Source organism: Notamacropus eugenii, chromosome 2 (assembly GCF_028372415.1).
Source record: "Notamacropus eugenii isolate mMacEug1 chromosome 2, mMacEug1.pri_v2, whole genome shotgun sequence".
NCBI lineage: Eukaryota > Metazoa > Chordata > Mammalia > Diprotodontia > Macropodidae > Notamacropus > Notamacropus eugenii.
In genome coordinates, this window is record NC_092873.1 from 261,324,615 (window position 1) to 261,347,981 (window position 23,367).

At 38.7% G+C, this 23,367-nt stretch overlaps 1 pseudogene; it reads right to left on the reverse strand.

The window, feature by feature from the left end:
* Window positions 1-332: 332 nt before the first annotated feature.
* LOC140522961 (signal recognition particle receptor subunit alpha pseudogene) lies at window positions 333-22,119 on the reverse strand (annotated as a pseudogene).
* Window positions 22,120-23,367: the final 1,248 nt, after the last annotated feature.

Below are 23,367 nucleotides of genomic sequence, written 5' to 3' on the forward strand. Positions count from 1 at the left end.
CTCTGATGTCAGGGTCTTCCAGCCATTGGTCAATGCTGTAATGAGACAGTACAGTATAGGCAGAGTGAAGGGGAGCCCTGAGTTGGTGGAGGGGAACCGCAGGGCTGTGCTGAGGGTCAACAGGCAGTAACTGAAACATGATTGAGCCTTGCTTGCGGATAGAGAATCAGGGTTGGGTGGGGAGGCTGGCTGGAACAAGGTTCTGGGAAAATTGCAAGCCCCTGGAGTTCCTTTTATTCTGTGTTTGCAATACATTCGTGATAAGCTGATTTCATATTCCAAAGAACATTTTAGACACAGGGGTAGAAACGGGAGAGGAAAGCAGTGATTTGGTATGGGGTGCTGCACCAAGTTAGGCCTTCACAAGAGCAGCCACCACAGCTTTGGCATTGAGGCTACACAGGTCACTGTAGGTCTGGCCAGTCCCAACAAAGGCAATGGGTTTGCTTGTGATATATGTCATAGAAATGGCAGCACCCATCCTGTCATCAATGGTATTGAATTTGGTGAGAACAATGCCATCAATAAGCCAGGGTGTTTGAGCCATGGAGTGATCAGCCAAAGTTTTGTTGAATTTTACCAGTTGATCTACAGCTTCATTTCCCACCAAGGCTTCCCCAACAAACAGTACCAGATTGGGTGTGTTGATAGCAATGAGTTTGGCCAGAGCAGTTATCAAGGGTACATTGTCTTGTATTCGGCCACCTGTATCCACCAAGACCACATCAAAGGCCTGATTCTGAGCAAAACAAATGGAATCCATGGCAATGCCAGCAGCATCCTTGCCATAGCCCTTCTCAAACAGGTGCACCATGGTTCAGCCACCATGGTTCTCTGAGGGAGGGTGCAGAGCACTAAGATACCCGGTGTGCCTGCACAGCTGCTCCAACACCCCTTCCTGAAATGTATCATAGACAGCAATGGGGATGCAAGTTATTCTCCAACAGGCAGAAGGAGATCTTGGCAAGATTTGTGGACTTGCCCACTCCATTGACCCCACATAAAGTAACAGCATAAGGACACCGACTGTGCTCAGCATCCATGATATCTTGGTGCATGTCTACACGTTGCTGTGGCTGAAAGATCTGTACCAATGACTCCTGTAAGGCCTGTTTTACTGTCGAAGTCAAAGAGCTAAATATGCCCATCACCTTCCCCTCCAGCTTGTTGGTGACAAACTCACTAAGCTGGAGAGTGATGTCTGCAGCCACATTCTTAGCACTTAGGTGGTCTTGCATCTTGCCCAGCACAGATTCCATGTTGTCACAACTTAAGCTCTTAGAGCCAACCAAATCTTTCAGCATCCCAAACTTGCCCCCCCAGGCTCCCTTTATAGCACTGGGTTTGGCTGAGTTCTGAGCTGCTGCAGTCTAGATCTTGTAGTTGTCTCCCTTCTCCCCGCACCCCCCCCCCCCCCCGAGTTTCTTGCATCAGATTGATGTCCTCTTGTAAGGTGGCCTCAATGGCAGTTGGTGTGCTATAGTCCAATCCTTCTTTATTGGCACAGCCACCCAATGCCCACACCAGAAGTGCCTTTTTGCCTTTCTCCTTTGGTGCATCTGACTTTGAGGACTTACTAGACTTTTCAGCACCTCTCCCAAGCTTCTGCATGAATTCCTCACACTTCTTTCACATCAGCTCTTCTTTGGACAGTTCCATCTCATCCCCGGGACAATTGGAAGATCAGACTTTCCTGTAGTGGCCTCTTTGCTGGTGAGAGAGGAGCCTTCAGGACCTTCTTTCTTAGCCCCTTTGTTTTTCTTGTTGCTCTTAGCTTTTTCCTTGGGCTTCTCCCCACGTATCTCAATCATGGACCTTACAGTTTTCTTGGCCTTTTCAGAATCTTCAAACTTTTTCATGGCAGTGGGAGCACGGATCTTACTGCTCTCCTCTGTTTTCTGAAGGAGATGCATGAAGTCGGTGTAGAAGTCAAGGGTGCCATTTAGTAGACTCATGGCACTATGTGGTTAGATTTCGGTGTGACCTTGTCTTGGAACAGTTGATGCACATCATCTATCAATTTGTCTACGTACCTTAGCATTAAGATTTTCTGAAAACCAGCCACAAACACCAGCTCAAACTGGTTGTCCAGCTTGTATTTGAGTGTGAGTGCCTCATGGTTAAAGGAGTGGTTGCCTCCCTGCTCCTGCAGCAGCATGGAGTGGATCAGTGCTTTGACTGCCCGGGTGCATGAGTCACTCACGCCCTGGAAGCACCAGAGTTGAGCCAGGAGAGGGAGGATCCTGTATTTCTAAGCTGAAAGTAATCTTGGACATCATCTCTCCCTCCCTTTCTTTTTTCTGAAATTAACTTTTTTAAATTATTATTTTATTTGTTTACAGTGTTCTATAATCACTTCCATATGTCTTAGATTTTTTTCCCCTCCTTCCCCCCTACCTTCCCACTCCTTCCCTGAGACAGCATAAATTTTATACAGGTTCTGCACATGCATTCCTATTAAATATATTTTTACCTTAGTCATGTTGCATAGAAGAATTAAAATGAATGGGAGAAATCATAAAACAAACCAAAACATAATACAAAAGAAAATGATCTGCTTCATTCTTCCATAGAATTTCATAGTTCTTTCTCTTGATATGGAAGGCATTTTGCCTTGAGACCATGGGGAATTTTTTAAGTCTTTGCATTGCAATGAAGTACTAAGTCTACCAGAAAAATTCCTCATACACTGTGGTTGTTGCTGTGTACAAACTTCTCCTGGTTCTGCTCCTTTCACTCAGCATCAGTTCATATAAGTCTTTCCAGGCCTCTCTGAAGTCTTCCTGTTCATCATTTCTTATAGCACAATAGTATTACATTACATTCATATACCACAGTTTATTCAGCCATTCCCCAATTGATGGGAATCCCTTTTGATTTCCAGTTTTTGGCCACCACAAAGAAAGCTGCTATAAATATTTTTGTACATGTGGGACCCTTTTTCATTTATATTTTCCCAGATAGTCTATATAGTATTGGAATTGACTGTTCTTTAAATGTTTGATAGAATTCACTTGTAAATCCATCTGGCCCTGGAGATTTTTTTCCTAGGGAGTTCATTTATGGCTTGTTCAATTTCCTTTGCTGAGATGGGGTTATTTAAGTACTCAACTTCCTCTTCTGTTAATCTGGGCAATTCATATTTTTTAAAGTTATCATCCATCTCATTTAGATTGTCTAATTTATGGGCATACAGTTAGGCAAAGTAATTTCTAATTATTGCTTTAATTTCCTCCTCATTGGAGGTTAGTTCACCCTTTTCATTTTTGATATTGGTAATTTGGTTTTCTTTTTTAATCAAATTGACCAAAGGTTTATCAACTTTATTGGTTTTTAATAAAACTAACTGTTAGTTTTATTTATTAGTTCAAGAGTTTTCTTAATTTTAAATTTATTAATCTCTCCTTTGGTTTTCAATATTTCTAATTTGGTATTTACTTGGGGATTTTCAATTTGTTCTTTTTTGAGTTTTTTCAGCTGCATGCCCAATTCATTGATCTCTTTTTTATTCATGCAGGCATTCAAAAATATAAAACTTCCCATAAGAACTGCTTTTGCAGTATCCCATAAGATTTGGTACATTGCCTCATTATTGTCATTCTCTTGAATGAAGTTGCTGATTATTTCTGTAATTTGTTGTTTAACCCATTCATTCTTAGGATTAAATTATTTAGTTTCCAATTAGTTTTTGATTTATATTTCCATGGGCTTTGATTACATATAAGTTTTATCACATTATGATCTGAGAAGAATGCATTGACTACCTCTGCCTTTCTGCACTGGATTGTGAGGCTTTTATGGCCTAGTACATGGTCAATTTTTGTACATGTGCCATGAAGCACTGAGAAAAAGATATATTTCTTTCTATCCCCATTCAGTTTTCTCCAGAGATCTATCATATCTACCTTATCCAGAGTTCTATTCATTTCCTTAACTTCTTTCTTGTTTATTTTGAGGTTAGATTTATCAAGTTCAGAGAAGGGGAGGCTGAGGTCCTCCACTAGTATAATTTTGCTGTCTGTTTCTTCCTGTAACTCCCTTAACTTCTCCTCTAAGAATGTGGATGCTATACCAGTTGGAGCATGTATGTTTAGTAATGAAATTGCTTCGTTGTCTATGGTGCCTTTTAGCTGGATATAGTTTCCTTCCTTATCTCTTTCGATTAGATCTATTTCTGCTTTTGCTTTGTTTGAGATTAGGATTACTACCCCTGCTTTTTTTACATTAGCTGAAGTACAAAATATTCTGCTCCAACCTTTTATCTTTATCTTGTATGTATGTCCCCATTTCAAATGTATTTCTTGTAAGCAACATATTGTTGGATTCTGGTTTTTAATCCATTCTGCTATCCATCTCCTTTTTATGGGAGAGTTCATCCCATTCACATTCACAGTTATGATTACTATCTGTGTCTTTCCCTCTATCCTCTTTCCCTTTGGTTATGCTTTTAGTTCTCCCTTCTCCCTTCCCCTCCACAATAGTTTTAATTTTTAACCATTGCCTCCCTCAGTCTTCCCTCCCTTCTTTCAGCCCCCCTCCCTTTTAATCCCGTTTTCCCTTACTACTTCTTCCCTCCCTTTTAGCCTCCCCTCCCTTTTCTTTCCTCCTTACCCTCCAACTACTTATAGAGCTAGTTGTATTTCTATACTTAACTGAGTTTGTTGTACCCTCCTTGAATCCAATCAGATGAGAGTACCTCTCAAACAATGCTCATCTCCCTCCCCTCTTTCCCTCTACTGTAATATATTTTTGTGCCTCTTCCTGTGATGGAATTTATTTTTTTCTGCCTCCTCCTTTTCACATCTCCCATTATAATCCCTTTGCATCCTTAAATCACATTTGCTATCATCACACCATTTAATTTATACCCACTCCCTCTATCTATGTATATCCCTTTTACATTTCATAATAAGTATGCAGTTCTCAAGATTAACAGGTATCATCTTCCCTTATAGGGATGTAAACAGTTTGCCCATATTGAGTAACAAGTTTTTTTCCCCTGTTTACCTTTTTATGTCTCTCTTGAGACCTGCGTTTGAAGACTGAATTTTCTATCGAGTTCTGACCTTTTCATTAGGAAGGTCTGGAAATCCCTTATTTCATTGAATGTCCATCTCCTTGCTGAAATATTATGCTCAACTTTTCTGGGTAATTAATCCTTGGTTGTAGTTGCAGTTCCTTTGCCTTATGGAATATCATATTCCAATTCCTTCAGTCTTTTAACAAGGTCGTATGTGATCCTGACTGTAGCTCCTTGATATTTGAATTGTTTCTTTCTGGCTGCCTGCAGTATTTTCTCCTTGATAGTTCTGGAATTTGGCAACAATATTCCTTGGTGTTTTTAGTTTGAGGTCCCTTTCAGGAGGTGAATGCCAGATTCTTTTAATGACTATTTTGGCCTCTGGGTCTAGGACTTCTGGTCAATTTTCCTTGATGATTTCTTGGAAGATGTTGTCCAGGCTCTTTTTTTCATCATGGCTTTCTGGTAGACTAATAATCCTTAGATTTTTTTTCTCTCCTGGATCTATTTTCCAAGTCAGATGTTTTTCCAATTAGATATTTTACATTTTCTTCTATCTTTTCATTCTTTAGATTCTGTTTGACTGATTCTTGATGTCTCATAGATTCATTAGCTTCTACTTGCCTGATTCTATTTTTTTATCAAATTGTTTTCTTCAGTTAACTTTTGCATCTCCTTTTCCATCTGTCCAATTGTTCCTTTAAAGGAGTTATTTTCTCCAGTTAGGTTTTGTACTTCCGTTTCTATTTGTCCAACTGTCCTTTTAAATTCTTCTGATTTTTTTTCATATTTTTAAAGTTGTTGGCCAGCGTTTCTTCTGTTTCTCTAATTTGTGTTTTAAAATCCTTCCTGAACTCTTCCAAAAAGGGTTTTTGTGCTTCAGGCCAGTTCATATTCCTTTCTGAAATTTCAGATGGGAGTATAGTCTCAATGATGACCTCTTTGGTATTTGTGTGTTGGTCCTTGTCCCAATAGAAAGATTCCATGGTCTTTTCTGCTTTGCTGTTTACTCATGATAATAACCCTTTTCCTGACTTTTAAAGTAGATCTTTGCTTCTGGGGAACAGGGAGCTCTGTCCCATAGTTCTTGTGCCTAAAACTTGAGGCTTTGTATATTGTGGCCTCTGGTTCTTTCAGCTAGAAACTAAAATGTTGCAGCCTACCTGGTGGTGAGCTGGCTGATATTGGAAAGCAGAGGCCAGGTGAGGTCTTTTTGAGTTTTCCTGCAGTTACCCTGGATCTAGCTAGTTAAGTATGGGGGAGGGGTGGTCTGGACACAGGAGGTCTCCTCTGCTGAGCTAGAGCATAGTCAAACTCAGCAGTTGGTGATCCCATCTGCGCTACTGTCTTCCTGATTCTCCTGGGGTGCTGAGGCACGCCTGGGGTCCTAGTGTTGGCTGTTGTTGGCTTCACCCCTGGGACTCAGGATCTTCTCTGGTTTGTTGAGGTGGGGCTGTCTGGGACAGCTCTGATCCTGCACTGGTCCCCTTTGGCCACAGCAAGAGGGACCTTCTGTAGCTATCTTTCTAGCCTCCCAGGTTGAGAGTCTGTTTATCCCTTCTGTTCCTCACACTGGGCTTGTCAAGGTCAACAAGGGGAAGGAGATAGCAATTACCTATCACTCCACCATCTTGGCTCCCAACACAGTGCATTCTGAAGCTCATAGATCAGACAACAATATGTCCTGGTCCACACTCCACTTAATGGCTGTTTTCTGGACCCTCCTGAATTAATAGTGATTATCAATAGCAACTGTTGCTCTTTCCCTCGTACCTTGATTTGCTTATATATTTTTTCTTTTGCTCATTAAAAGGGCCATTCTCTGATTACTTTTTAAAGAGGCCTATTCAATGAATGGGCATCACTTCACTCTAAGTGAGTACCTGGATAGGCCTTAGGTGAAAAAGGCCAACATCTCCCATTGCATCCTGGGCTGTCTCCAGTCATCCTTATGAATATCTGGTCACTGAATTCAGATGGTTCTGGAGGAGAAGTGAGGCTGGTGACCTTGCACAGTCCTCCCTCACTGAAAGTCAAGTGCAAGTCATGTCATCATTTCTCTGATGTCATGGTCTTTTTCAAAAATGAAGGACAAACACAACAACAACTCCAGTGCATCCATAAACCATATATTTTTAGTCTTTCTGAATTGATAGATACCCCCTTAGTTTCCAGTTCTTTGTCACCACAAAAAAGCTGGTTTTTTTTTTTTTGTACATGTAGACCCTTTTCCTCTTTTTTGATCTCTTTGAAGAATAGATCTAAATGGTATATTCTTAAATCAAAGGGTATGCACAATTATTAAAGCTTTGGTCATAATTCCAAGTTACTTTCCAGAACGAGCGGAACAATTCATAGGTCAAAAATTCATTAACATATTCATTTTCTCATATCAACTCCAACATTTGGGATATTTTTTAAAATCAGCTTTGCTGTCTTATAAGTATGAGGTGGAATCTGATTTGTTATAATTTTCATGTCTCTGATTGTTGGTGGCAGAACAGTTTTTAAAATGTGGCTATTTATTACTTGGGTTTCTTCCTTTGAAAGCTACCTATTCATATCCCATGACTGTTTCCATTGGGGGAATGGCTCTTTTTCTTATAAATTTGTATCAGTTCCTGATATAACTTGAAAATAAGACTGTCATCAGAGAAATTTGCTGCAAATGTTTTTTTCCCTAGTTACCTTCATCTTTTCTAATTTTAGCTGCATTGGATTTGTTTATGCTGAAACTTTTAAATTTTATGAAATAAAAATTGGGCATTTTAATTTTTGTGATATCTGGTCATGAATTATTCCCTATCCATGGATTTAAAGTGCATTTTCTTCCTCTTTCCTCTAATTTGTTTATGATGTTATCCTTTATGGCTAAGGGATGTACCTACTTGGAACTCATTTATAACTTGTTTATTCCACACACACCCCTCCCCCCCCGCAACAAAACAAAACAAAACCTAGATAAAGAAACAGTATATCTACCAAGGATCAAAAGTTCCAGGACATATAAAGGGAAACATTAACAATTTTGACAATTTTTGAACAAGTCGCCTAAAAAGTACTAGAACATTATTGATTATCAAAAAGGCTTTGTTTCAATTCTGTATTCATTATTTATTTAGTTGCTACATCATATACATATGTGTATATAAACATATATCTAAAATAGACTCAAATTAATAAGAATACTAGAGTAGTTGATGTCCACATGGGAAACTGTTCTCTAATGCACAAGCACCAGTACAATAACGTTAGGAACAATTGGTAGAAAACATTGCATTTTCTAGGGTGATAGTTTAAGCTCCTAATGGTTCTGCACAGCCTTAAAATTGACATCATTTCTCTTAAAAAGACCTGATTGTCTTCTAAATTAAATAAAGAGTTATATGAATACATCTTATTATTCCCTTGGCATACAGGGATGACATCAAGTTGCATGTCAAGATACTTTTAGGAGATATCTCGTTTTCCAGAGCTAAGGCCTACCAAGCAAGCTGTGCCCTGAGCTTGGCATAACAACAATCCCCTGTGCTTGTAACTACCAAGTGAATTGAACCAGGTGTCCTCCTGCTGCTCATGCTCGTGCTAACCCTGGTTCTGTGCCCCACTGAACAACCACAAGACTCAATGATCCTAACAACCTGGAGATTGTTTGTTGTGGTCCAGCTGTGGACTTGGAGACTGTTTATACAAGATCCCAGAATGCCTGTGTTGTGATCCAGGTGGTTATGGTTTTCACACTTAAAAACCCTGCCAGTGCCATAAACAGGTGGACTTCTTTCTTAGGAAGGACTTCACTTGCAAGCCACTTCCCTCATTCTGAGATTAAACTTATGTTTGATTCCTGACTCCTCTGTCTCCTTCCTGCTCTGTTTGACTTTCTTCATCCACAGGTTAGAGCCTGATTTGGTCCAATTGATATGTGTTTAATGTGAAAAACATGTTAAACAACATTTTTGTCTTGAGGAATCTTTCTCCAATGATAGCAGATGTCATTTGGACTTTATAAGTGTAAATTCTTAAACTATACCAAGGAAATATAGAGACTGGAAGCTTCAGGCTTGAATTTGGGGCTCACATTGAGCTAGAAGAGAAGGACATAGTTACAAATACATTTGTATTCTTCTGGAAAGACACACCAAGAGAAAACTGGGGTAGTGTATATCAACTTACTGTTGGATATCCTGAAACTAAAGCTTTCCTAAGTTTTCCTCCAAGCAGAAATGCATTTTTAAAGCAAGCAATTAGCAATTACACAATACCAGTATTAACATTTACTTTAGGTATAGTAAAATGGATCTTAACAAATTTGGAAGTTATTCTAACAAAACCCCCTATAATAAGGATACTTCTGGCCCAGGTGTAAGGCACTTTTGAAAGATTAACACTTCATTTTCAAAAAGGAGAAAGAGGATTGATAAATGTTCTCAAAGCACATGGTAATCAGGTTAAAAACTTGTAGAATCTTTATATGTTTGGACATGTCTTCACGAGGCATAAGTAAAGGTTAACAACAGATACATGCTACTAGATTTGTTGAATATAAACCATAAGTAGTTTACCTGAAGATGGAGCCTATAAACTGCTAAGATCCAAGAGTGGAGTCACCAGGTCCTCAAAAAGTGACATTCACATGATGTAAAACAATATCTTGAAGCAGAAGTGTCCAAAAAGTAACTGAATCATGTAAATTTGTTTATGGAAGTCTATGACAATCCAAGAGTAGGTCATCACCCCCAGAAATTAGAGGTACTTTTTCTAAAAAAGTTACTTACTGATCAAAGCAGATTGTTTAAGGCAAGGGTAAAACCTGTGCAGCATGCCTATCAAATACACAGCATGAAATCTAAGTGACCTGGTAGTTAGGATTACATATGAGAAGCTTGCTGTTGTTCATAAACTCATAGATGACAGACAACCACACATAATAAAGACTTCAAAATATCCTTGAGAAGTCAACAAATACATGGCAATGCAACCAGACCATTGTGAACAAACAGAACTGCTGTTCTTAATCATGTGAACTTAATATTGATTAATTAAAAAATTAAAATGCTTTTAATAAAAATTATAAATGCTTTTAATAGATGTCACTAAACCAATTACAGTATTCACAATCTCCAAGTTATATAGTGTTGACCTGAAAACTTAATTAGAGAAAAGGCAACAGGCTAATTGCATACATTTTATGATTTAATTAATTAATTGATCAATTCCCTATTAAAGACAACGGTAACATAATGCATTATGGAGCCAGAAAGGTTCTGGCTACCCAGTGCAGAAATCTTCTGGCTTATATACATTTTGCCGTGAGAAGGGAACTCTCCTAGTTGAACAAATCATAAATTCAGTAAGACAAGACAATTAACAAAGCAATGTCGGTCAGGCCTTGGGATTTCAGGCTGGGTAAGCATATGTCTCGGTGATAAGGAAAGAAATCCCACCACTAGTAAGTGGGAGGCTTCCTGCCCTAAACAGATAACTGACATAGGAAAGGGTAAACAATGTTCAATAGAAATTACGACCTAAGATGTCTATTTTTCTTTACCATTAATATGCCATAACATAGTATATGTCTATAGATCAAAGGAAAGTCCCATTATTCATAACATAGTATGTGTCTATAGATAATAAGATTCATCAAAGGAAAGTCTCATTATTCATCAAAGGAAAGTCTTACTATTCAAGATATAGTGTCTTAGGTTAAAGGTCTCCTTAAGGAGTGTAGAGTCGACCTTGGCTGGCTTTTGCTGACATAGGAAGAGGCACTCTCTGAGTTTACTTCAGAGAGAACAAAGAGATTATTCCAAAATTTTATATTAAACATTATCAATAGAAAGAAAAGTTTTCAAAATATATACCTATAAGAAAAAAATCAAAATAATATGAAAGTGGGATAAAGTACATATCACCCTCATAATGATTCTGTTTTCTATTGGATTATTCCAAAGATGTTCTGAAGATGTTTTCAGCAAGCATATAGAAGATAAACTTATATTCTAATGCTTTTATTCAAACACAACTTTATCCATCCATGTCATAGTTTTTTAGGACATTAAACATAAAAGACCAATGGCTGGATATTAACTTATCTGGGGATTATTGTCTGAGTTATATCAAGTAAGATAAGAAGGAACACACAGCAACAATTAATGGTAGTAACGAGTACAGTGACATGGGAACTCTTAAGGTTTACATAACACAACAAGGCTAGAGGTAGGTAGTTCAGTGTAATTATCTCCATTTTAATTATCCCTTGTTTGATAAAGGTGAGGCTCAGAAATATTAGGTGAAATCCTGAGAGAGAGACAGAAACAGAGACAGAGAGAGAGACAGAGAGAGACAGACACAGAGAGGGAGACAGGGAGAGAGGGAGAGAGGGAGGGAGGGAGAGAGAAAGCAAGAGAGAAAAACAGAGACAGAAGGAGACAGAGAGAAACATGGGCAGAGGAAGAGGGAGAGAGAGAGACAGAGACAGAGAGACAGAGAAAAGCAGAAACTCTGGTAATCTGGTGAAGACTTAATACCTCAGAATAAGAATGTTTTTAAATGTATTAAATAAAACACATGAGAATATATAGGAAACCAGAGGTTAGTGTAAATAATGAAATAAATACTGTAAATAATTTTGTTCTCATCCAAATTCATAGACTCCTAAAAGTCTATCTCTGGATGCAGGCAAAGAAGCTGGGATCGTTTCTCTTCCTGCACAATTTGTGGAGAGCTGCTCAGATCTCCTGTTCTTGATGAGCCCTCTAGTGGCAGATACAATATCTCAAAATTATTTCAGAACACATTCAAAATTCTTTAGGACTGGTGAAAGGAAGCAAGCTTATGGAGTAATTCATATAATATTTTCCCACAACAACTCTGAGATGTTGGTAGTATAAGCATAATTTTTTAAAAATTTATTTTTAGTTTTCAATATTCATTTCCAGAAGATTTTGAGTTCCAAATGTTCTCCCCATCCCATCTCTCTCCTCCTTCCACCCCAAGACAGCATGCATTCTGATTACCCCTTCCCCTAGTCTGCCCTCCCTTCTATCATACCCCTCCCTTCTCTTATTCTCATTCCTTCTATTTTCTTTGAGGGCAAGATAGATTTCTACAACCCATTGCTTGTATTTCTTATTTCCCAGTTGCATGTAAAAACAATTTTTAACATTCGTTTTTAAAACTTTGAGTTCCAACTTCTCTCCCTCCCTCCCCACCCATCCCCACTGAGAAGGCAAGCAATTCAATATAGGCTATATATGTGTAGTTTTGCTGAAGACTTCCATAATAGTCATGTTGTGAAAAACTATATTTTCTTCCATTCTATCCTGCCCCCCCCATTTATTCTATTCTCTCTTTTGACCCTATTCCTCCTCAAAAGTATTTACTTCTAATTATGTCCTTCTCCCATTTGCCCTCCTTTCTATCATTTCTCCCCCACACCCTGCTTATCCACTTCTCACCTACTTTCCTTTAGTGTAAGATAGATTTTCATAGCAAATTGAGTGTGTGTGTTATTCCCTCCTTAAGCTAAATGTGATGAGAGTAAGGTTCACTTTTTCCCTGTCACCTCCCCCTTCTCCCTCTCCATTGAAAAAGTTTTTTCTTGCCTCTTTTATGTGAGAGATAATTTGCCCCATTCTATTTCTCCCTTTCTCCTCCCCATATTTTCTTCTCTCACCCCCTTAATTTTATTTTTAGATATCATCCCTTCCTATTCAACTTACCCTGTGCCCTCTGTCTATATGTATATAATCCCTCTAACTACTCAAATAATGAGAAAAGTCTCAAGAGTTACAAATATTATATTTCTATGTAGGGATGTAAACAGTTCAACTTTAGTAAGTCCCTTAGGATTTCTCTTGCCTGTTTGCCTTTTCATGCTTGTCTTGATTCTTGTGTTTGAAAGTCAAATTTTCTATTCAACTCTGGTCTTTACATCAAGAATTCTTGAAAGTCCTCTATTTCATTGAATGACCCTTCTCCCCTTCCCCCCTGAAGTATTATACTCAGTTTTTCTGGGTAGGTGATTCTTGGTTTTAGTCCTAGTTCCTTTGACTTTTGGAATATCATATTCTAAGCCCTTTGATCCCTTAATGTAGAAGCTGCTAGACCTTGTGTTATCCTGATTGTATTTCTATAGTGCTCAAATTGTTTCTGGCTGCTTGTAATATTTTCTCCTTGACCAGGGAGCTCTGGAATTTGGCTACAATTTTCCTAAGAGTTTTTCTTTTGGGATCTCTTTTAGGAGGTGATTGGTGGATTCTTTCAATGTTTATTTTACCTTCTGGTTCTAGAATATCAGGACAGCTTTCCTTGATAGTTTCTTGAAGGATGATGTTGAGGCTCTTTTTTTGATCATGGCTTTCAGGTAGTCCCATAATTTTTAAATCATCTCTCCTGAATCTATTTTCCGGTCAGTTGTTTTTCCAATGAGATATTTCACATTGTCTGCTATTTTTTCATTCCTTTGGTTTTGTTTTATAATTTCTCAATTTTCATAAAGTCATTAGCTTCCATCTGCTTCATTCTAATCTTTAAGGAATTATTTTCTTCAGTGAGTTTTTGGACCTCCTTTTCCATCTGGCCGGTTCTGCTTTTTAGGGCATTCTTGTCCTTATTGGCTTTTTTGCATCTCTTTTGTCATTTAGGTTAGTTATTTTTAAAAGTGTTATTTTCTTCAGCATTTTTTTTGGCAAGCAGTTGACTCATTTTTTGTGATTTTCTTGCATCACTCATTTCTCTTCCCAATTTTTGCTATACTGCTCTTACTGGATTTTCAAAATCCTTTTTGAGCTCTTCCATGGCCTGAGACCAATTCATTTTTTCTCAGATGCTTTGGATGGAGGAGCTTTGACTTTGTTGTCTTCTGTTTGCATGTTTTGGTCTTCCTTCTCACCAAAGTAAGATTCTTTAGCTGATTCTTTTTCCAGTTTTTGCTCATTTCTCCAGCCATTTACTTAACTTCTGAACTCTTTGTCAAGGTAGTTCTCTGCTTCCATTGGGGATGGGGGGTATACTGTCTGTTCTTTGATTCCCCTCATAATCCGTGGGCCTAGAACTCCAGAAACAGTGGCTGCAGCTGCCCCTGCTGCTGCTGTGGCTGCCCAGGATTCCTCTACCCCCTCCACCTTCTGCCAACCTGGGGCTGGGGCCAGACTACTCTACTCTCTCACACCCAGTCTCACTGATTTTTTCACTGACTTTCCAATTTGTCCTCAGCATTTTAGGGTCATGAAGTTTGGAAATTGCCACAGGTGGGAGAGATTCAGTCCCCCTAATGCCTGCTCAGGTCCTGCTTGTGCAGGCACTGTCATGCTGCACAGTGCTCCACAGTGCAATAGTTGCTTCCCTGTTGACCTTCCAGGCTGTCTTTGGCTGGAGATTTGCTTCACTTCGTCATTCTGTGGGTTCTGCTGTTCCAGAATTTGTTTAGAGCCATTTTTTACAGGTATTTGGCTGGGCTTGCGGGGAGTGCTCTAGAAAGTTTGTACTGTTACACTACCATCTTGGCTGTACCTCCAGTATAAGCATTATTTCCCCCATTTTGTAGATGAGGGAATTGAGGCTCAGAAAACTTAAGCAATTTGACTACAGTCACATGGGGTGGTGGTGGTGGCGATGGGCATCTAGGTGGTACAACAGATAAGAGTGCTGGACCTGGAGTGAGGAAGACTCATCTTCCTGAGTTCATATCCAGACTCAGATACTTACTTAGCTGTGTGACCCTGGGCAAGTCATTTGACTCTGTTTGTCTGAGTTTCCCCATCTGCAAAATGAACTGGAAAAGGAAATGGCAAAGATATTCCAGTATCTTTCCAAAAAAACCCCAAAGAAGGTCATGAGTGGACAACAATAACAACAACATATGGGGGGATTGTGTTTGTCCTTTGTTGCTGAAGAAGACCATGCCATCAGAGAAATGATGACATGACTTGCACTTGACTTTGTTTTGAGTGAAGGAGGGCTGTGCAGGTCACCAGCCTCACTTCTCCTCACATTGGGGGAAGGGGAATGCAAAAAGCATTTATTAAGTACCTATTATGTACCAGGCTTTGTATTAAGCATTTCACACGAGTTATTTCCTTATTGATCTCAGAACAATCTTGGGAAGTAGGTACTATTTTATTCACATCTCACAACTGAGACAGGCAGAAGTTAAATGACTTAACCTTATGTGCCTGGTAAGTGTCTGAAGCCAAGTTTGAACTCAGGTCTTCCTGACTCCAGGCCTTGTACTCTATTTACTATGCTACCCAGCTGTTGCACAGCTGGTAAGTATGGGAGTTACAATTTGAACTGTCAACTGGACCAAACCAACCTCTAACTTGAGGATGGTTGAAGTGGAACAGAGCCGGCTAGAGACAGGAGAGTCAGGAATCAAACAGAAGTTTAATTTCAAAGTGAGGGAAATAGCTTGCAAGCAAGGGGGGATCTAGACACGTGCTGGGGCCTCATCCCTGCTTTAGTATAGGCAGATCTCAATACTTATACCTATGGCTGCATAGTGAGCTGTAGCCTTGACAATGAGAAGTAGCAGCAAAAATGAGACAAGTTTGATACGTAGCAAGGCTTCATGACCAGAACACGAGTACTGTGGTGCTTGTCTGAGATCAGAGAACCCCTGGTGCTGGTCAAAGCAATACAATAATGATATGATTTTGCCAGAAAGTGAGGTCATCCTGAGGGTGAGTGCAAAGGATTGTTGTTATGTCAAGTTCAGGGCACAGCTTGCTTGCTAGGTCTTAGCTCTGGAAAACAGTGTCTCTTAATATTTTGGACAGAACCCAAGTCTCCTGATTTCCAGTTCAGCACTCTCTTCACTATATGATTCTACAAGTATAGTATCACTCTTCTAATTTTCCCTTTCTATTGTAGCCAGGTAGAGGTTGTTGTTTAGTCATTTTGGACATGTCTAACATTTCATGACCCCATTTGGAGTTCTTGTGACAAAGATACTGGAGTGGTTTGCCACTATCTTTTCCAGCTCATTTTACATATGAGGGAACTAACGTAAAGAGGATTAAGTGACCTGCCGAAGACAATTTGAACTCAGGTCTTCCTGACTGAAGGCTCTGCGCTCCACCTACTGTGCCACCCAGTTGCCCACATGGGTATAGAAATGGAGCACTATTATACCCATAACGGGAATACAGTCAACAGACTTCCCTTGCATATAGACAGGGCCTGAAAAGAAGGTCTCTTTGAAAGGCTAACACACACACACACACACACACACACACACACACACACACACACACACACACACACACACACACACACACCCTGTGTATGCAAAATGCAGAATAAGATAATACATATTTGAACACCCCAATGTGAGAATTTGCTTTTCATAACTATACATAGTCAATATGAAGACTTTGCTTTCTTTTCCCCAGTGGAAGGTGTGGACAAATGGGTATATGGCTGTTTAAAAAAAAAGAAAGGAAGGAAAGAAAGAAAAAAAGGAAGGAAGAAAAGATGAAAGGAAGGAAGAGAAAAAGAAAGCAACGTAGGTCATTGAAGCATCTTTTTAAAAAAATGCAGAGAAAACACAAGAGAAACCACAAAGAAATACAGATAACCTGGACAGCTTTGAAGGCTACAGGTTTAATTTACTCTGTATTTAAAGAGAAAAGCAAACTCTACATGATAAAGATTTTTAGTTTCACATATGATACTCTTTTTCTCTTTTACGATGTATATGGAAACATCCATTTTATTTGATGTTTCCTAAGTTCATAATGAAAAAGGAAAAAATAAATGATTAGACTTGATCAATAAGACTTCAATTTATTTGGAACTGTTCACTCCCTATACGACCATTAATAATCTTGAGTAGCCACATGAATATGTGTATGTGAAATGAAATAATTTCATAATTTAAATCCCTGAAGTGTTTTTAAAGTTCTTTAAAAGAGCATTTCTGCGTCCATTAACCTCCATTTACAATTCCATATATAGCTGTGTCATTGAGCAGAAAGACAATTTAAGGGTATGTTGTTAGACAGAGCTTACAGAAACACAGTGAATGGAGATTTTCAATTTAGTGGGAGATGTAGGTGGTTTTTGTTTTTCTTGGCTACTGATTAAATTTTGAACTAGATTAAATCTATTTTTCCATTATGCCGCTCAGCATCCTTCATTTATTCCTCCACAAAGCACCCTCATATTAAAATGAAAAAATCCATGAAATATAATTTATGGCTATTTTGCAAGTCTAGATTAAGATTCCTACAACCAACTCTCTCTCTCTTTCTCGATTATATTTGCTTTTTAATAGGGTGCTTATACTATAAACATAAAATAATGAGCAATGTGGCTTTGGGAAGCAATACAATACTCCTACAATTTAGTATTTCAAAAGGAATTATTTTTTCTGTAATCACAGACATAAAACAACTATTCTTAGAGCAGTGAATATACTACCATTTTTGTACTCATTGTACTTAGACCTCACTTTTATTCATTTTAGAAAAAGGGTGTATTTATCCATCTGTGGGGGTTTTGAGATAGAATGAAAATTGAAAACTGGCAGAGTGCGTCATAGCAACCAGTAGTAAATAAGGTAATTGACATGTGTCATGTCTTTCACTTTCAGACTTCATTCCTTAAGGTCTAGACAAGGGTTCTGAACGTAACAGAGACTTAATAAATGTTTGTTGAATTTAATTAAGATGTTAGGGATTTGTTATATAATAGGATGTTATTTTGTTACAGTGATATACCTTTTCTTCATAAATAGAAAATAGTTCTATTTTGGCATCTGTCTTGGAATTATTTATTAAGAACCTCTTAGAATTTTTACATATCTAGATGAGCTTAAAAAAAGCACTTATACATGTATTCCAACAGACAACCAAAATTAACCAGTGAGATTAGCGGGCATGAAAATTGTAGAATCATAAAATTTTAAAGTTGGTAGGAACTTTCAAAATCATCTACTCAAACTCCTGTTTCCAGATGCCAAAGGTCTGCTAGAATTGGTCTAATCTCAGTTGTCACAAAGAGCTTCCTGTCAGGGGTGGGAAACCTATGACCTAGAGGTCACATGAGGTCTTCCAGGTCCTTGGGTTCAGCCTTTTGACTGAATCCAAGTTTTACAGAACAAATTCTTTTATTGAGGGAATTTGTTCTGTGAAGTTTGGATTCAGTCAAAGGGCTGCACTTGAGGGCCTGGAGGGCCACATGTGGCCTAGAGGCTGCAGGTTCCCCACCCCTGTGAGACAGTCTCATTCTTCTTTATTCAGTTAACTGAATCAACCAATAACTATTTATGTGCCCACTATGTGTCAAACATTGTGTTAGCTGCTGAAGGTACAAAGGGGGGACAAAGGAAACCCATGCCCCCAACCCTTTGCTCTATTTCACTCTTTGAACTTTTTGATCTGTAGAGAGGGAAACTTTTTGAGGACAGGAATTTTCTTTTTATGTCTTTATATACCCAGAACCTACTACAGTGCCTTGTGTATTGCTGCTATTTAATATTTTTGAGTTGACTTGAATTTCTGCTGAGACTTGAAACCAAAATGGAAGCTGAGCTGATCTTGGAAAAAATAACAAGGTAGGCAGTTTGTCTTCGTAGTGTGTCATTTAAAAAGTTTAAGAGATGTAATTTATGGGTAATTCATCATTTTATTAGTAAATTTTTCTAATTTACCAATTAATATCAAAAATTAGCATTTTCCATAAAAGCTAGGTGACCCTCTAGAATGCCAAAGATCCTCATAGTGGCAGGCTCAAGACTTATATACCCTTGGAAGGGCAGGTGTTCCTGAGAGTGGCAATCAATTCTGATTGGTTAATAATTAACCCATTCTTCCTCTCCCCTCCATCTTCCCTGTAATGCTCAATGACCTGGTACCTTTTTTTTTTTTTTTTAATTACTCAGGGCTCTTCCTGGGTAGGTCCCCATTCTTCCAGATATTTGCTGTAAGTCTTTAATGATTTCCTTTGGATAAAATGGAGAGAGGTGGATTGGATGAAAGTAGATTAATGGATTTGAAGCTTGTTGAGTGACTGGACTCAGGGTGCTTATAAATTGATCAATAGCAGTATGGAAGTAGATTTTTTCAGAAGTGTCAAACACAGTGAGCAGAACACATGTGGCCTATAACACACCTGAGTGTGGTCTGAATCAGATTAAAATGTAATTGGGAAATATTTGATAAAGTAAATAAAAATGCAATGACATACAGATAATGTGATAATATTATAGTTTAAACAGATAATATTATATTTTAAAACTAGATCAATACACAGGCCACAGTGATCCCTTTGCATGGATTAATAACACCCATTTCTATCTGAGTTTGATACTACCTCTTTTACACTATCACAGAACTTTTTCCTTCTCCCTATTCTTTCAACATTTTATCTTTTGAATTGACTGATCACTTCAGTGGTATGCTTATTAAATTTGTAGATGAGATGAAACTGGGAGGGATAACTATTACATTGGCTATAGATCTGGAAAGATCTTAAAGGCAAAAATGATGAGATTAAATTTAATAGAGATAAAAGGGGGAGCTGGAGTATGCCCAGACTGCCTACGATGGTGTCATCCACATGGGGATACTAGGAAGCTGCTTCTGGGAGACTAGAGGATGGAAAATGCATAGACTCTCTCTGTTGACCTACCAAGTAGGTAGAGGTCAATGTCTTCAAAATGGCCTGTCTCTATACTAACAAGGGTACTAGGTGGTACAGTGGATAGAGTGCTGAACATGGAGTTAGGAAGACTCATCTTCTGAGTTCAAATGTCACCTCAGATACTTATTAGTTGTGTGACCCTGGGAAAGGCATTTAACCCTGTTTCCCTCAGTTTCCTCATCAGTAAAATGAGTTGGAGAAGGAAATGGCAAACTACTGTTGTATCTCTGCTAAGAAAACCCTAAATGAGGTCACAAAGAGTTGAACATAACTGAAAAACAACTGTACAACAGCAACATCCTAGCTGGAGCTTTGTTTCACTTTAGGTCACTTTGAAGACCCTGGGAGTTCTGACTTAACAGTCAATGGCAAAAAAGCTCCTCCCAATACAAAATGTCAAAGTATGTTCCAGTCTTCCAGTCTCCTAGAAACAGCTCCTTAGCATGGACAATGCCATCTTAGGTGGTCTGGGCACACACCGAACTCGTATTACAGAGGTGAAAGCAAAGTTCAGTTAAAATGAAATAAACTGTACAAGTACGACAGAGAATACAAAGCTAGTTAACAGTTTAGATAAGAAAAAAATACCTGAGGCTATCACAGTATAGTTTAGTGTAAAGAGAATGGTATTTGAAGTTGGAGGATATAGATTCATATCTTGGCTTTGCAACATAAAAGCTACTTAAACTATGTAGGTCTCAGTTTCCATATCCATAAAATGAAGGGGTTGGCTTCTCTTCCATCTCAAATTCTATGAACTGTGAAGCTGTGGATTTTACTGGCTTTACTACCAGTGCAAACACATAGCCATGAATACCTGACACTTCTCTTTCTCATTGTGTTTGTTGGTTCCTGATCTCAGGCAAATGAATGTTGGAGATGGAGCAGACCAAGTTTCAACCTTGTGAGCTTCAAAAGGTCAGAGGAACCAGCCAGGGTCCAGTGGTGGGAGTCCGTAGCAGAGGCTGCTATAGAGATGCCTCAGGATGAGAAGCCAGCATAGCCACCTGAATTCATTAGTGAATCAGCCAGGTAGCTGAAATAATATGTCCTTCAAGCAAGGGAGCCAACTATCCATTAGTTATACTGCATTCAGAAGTAAAGTTGCTTGGAGAAATGTTTGTAGCAGCCTTTGTAAAGGTTGAGTCCCCTCTTTCCAGGGACTGAGATGAGAATGTGCCCCAATTGGGAAGGCAGGATATATTTGTATTCTGTTCTTACTAAATCTTCTCAATAAGTAAATTGTTCTCTAAAAGCTAATTAATGTTAATTACTTATCAATGATATTGGAGAGGTATTAATTGCTTAAATGATATTTAGACTCAAGCTGTTTATGATATTGGGGCACTAATTATAGGGCACTAATTGGTTATGAAACTGAGGCACTATTGAGGGAACACACAGGAGTGAAGATCATCGCTGGACAAGGTATACATCCCTTCACTAGTTTCTCTAGAACCCTATAGAGGTATTTAACAGTGAGCTGGCACTGGAGAGCCAACCTACAGTTGAATTTGGGGTTGGGAGAATGGACCCAGAAACTATATACACAACATAAGCTCAATAGGAGTTTTATGACACAATGTGGCAATAAAAGGTAATTTAATTTTAGTCTCCTTAACAGAAGTATGCGTGTATGTGTTCTTTCTTCGTTGCTGAAGAAGACCATGCCATCAGAGAAATAATGACATAACTTGTACTTGACTTTGTTTTGAGTGAGGGAGGGCTGTGCAGGTCACCAGCCTTATTTCTCCTTCAGAGCCATCTGAATCCAGTGACCAGATATTCATTAGGATGAATGGAGATGACCCAGGATGAGGTAATTGGGGTTCAGTGACTTGCCCAAGGTCACACAGCTAGTGAGTGTCAAATGTCTGAGGTGAGATCTGAACTCAGGTCCTCCTGACTCCTGCACTGGTGCTCTATCCACTGCACCACCTAGCTGCCCAAAGTTGGACTGAATCTAAACATGAATGATGACTCAAAATAATGTCATATAATGATCACTGGAAAGGTTGGTGATATTTATCCTGAAGAAGAGAAAACTTAGGAGAGTCATGATGGCTATCATGAAGTATTTGAAGGTATATCCTATGGAATGGGTTTAACCTTGCTTTTCTTGACCCCTGGATAGCAGAAATAGGGAAAACTGGTGGAAGCTGTAGACAGGTAGCTTTTAACTTGACCAGGAAAAGCAACCTAAAGGTTAGAGCTGCACAAAATAATTATTTATCTTGATAGGTAATGAATTTTTCATCACTGAAGCTCTTCAGGTAGGAAATTCCTCCACAACATCCCAGACAAGTGGTCATCCTGGCTCCACTTGAGGAACTCCAGTGATGAAAAACTCATTATCTATCAAAGTAAATCATGTCTTTCCTAAGTTTCCTCTTCTTCAGTCCCTCCTAGCTTACCATCCCATAACGCTTACATGCTTTCTGTAAGTGGGTCATTATCTCAGGGTCCTGCTGTTCATCTAGAAGGAAACTAATTTAAACTAAGATGTTATGCTTGGTAATAACAATGTTATTTTCCTCAATAATATTTTTGTTTGAGATCACCTTCAGTCTCCCTAACCAGAAGTGGTTTCCCTCTCTTGAACTTTCATAGTTATTGATTATATTTTCTCTTTTTACCATATATAGTGGTTTACTCGTATATGTGTCCCATTTTTCCTTCTAGACTGTGTAGACCCCTCCCCAAATCATTCTGAACTCCCAAGACCTAAGAAAGAACTAAAATCTGGATTGGCCAATCAGGAGAGGCATTGTGGCCCACTCTGAGCTTAACTGACCATAGTGCTTTGCATATTCTGGCATAACAGACATGTTTTGCTTTGCTGAGTGAACTTCAAATATCTCTTCCTGTGTCAAAAACTACAGCTGACAAGGAGCATTCTTCTGTTTATGACCATTAAGAAGAAGATGCCTGGGACCAGACACTATCTTGAATAGGGGGACTTTTCTTCTCTTGGTGTTTTATGGACATGTGTTATGTAAGGGAAACCCAAACATCCTGGATCTATAATTTGAATAGACCTAGACATTCTCCTATCTTATTGTATTTACAACCTATCCATTTAAGAAATTCTTTTCTCATATCATGGTTAACATATCTGGAGACAATCATTTTGGCTGACAGGCATCCTGAGTCAGGAAGGGAGGGATGGGTAAGAGGGAATTGCTCTGAAGACATAAAGTCCCCTTTTATCTGTCCATCCTTGAGTTCATTGTGTTACTATGAACTCCCATGCTTATCTCTTTATGCATGTTCTGTAAGCTTTGAGAGAAATAAACACTCGTATTCAGTCTAATTTTGTTTATCTTTCAAAGAATGAACTTAGTGATGGTTGACAACCTTAGAGTTCATGTTAGCAGAGGTCTTATTTCTGTTTATATCTCACATAATGCCTTGAATGTAGTGGGCACTCAGTACATGCTATTGAATTAAATGTTAGAGAAGTAAGTTGTGTAAATTTCATGGGGCATGTAATCGCCAATGGGGGAAGATATTTTGGGGAAGGAGAGTTAGTGTTTTTCTAATTATATGTTATTAGAGGTCAACTCTGAGGGTAGACTGATATGGTGACATATGGAATAGGGTACAATAGCTTGACATATATTTGTCATGCCCACTGAAAGTCTGAGAAGGAATGGGTTTCTCATATCCCATAGATCATCTGTGGTCCTTGGTATCAGAAA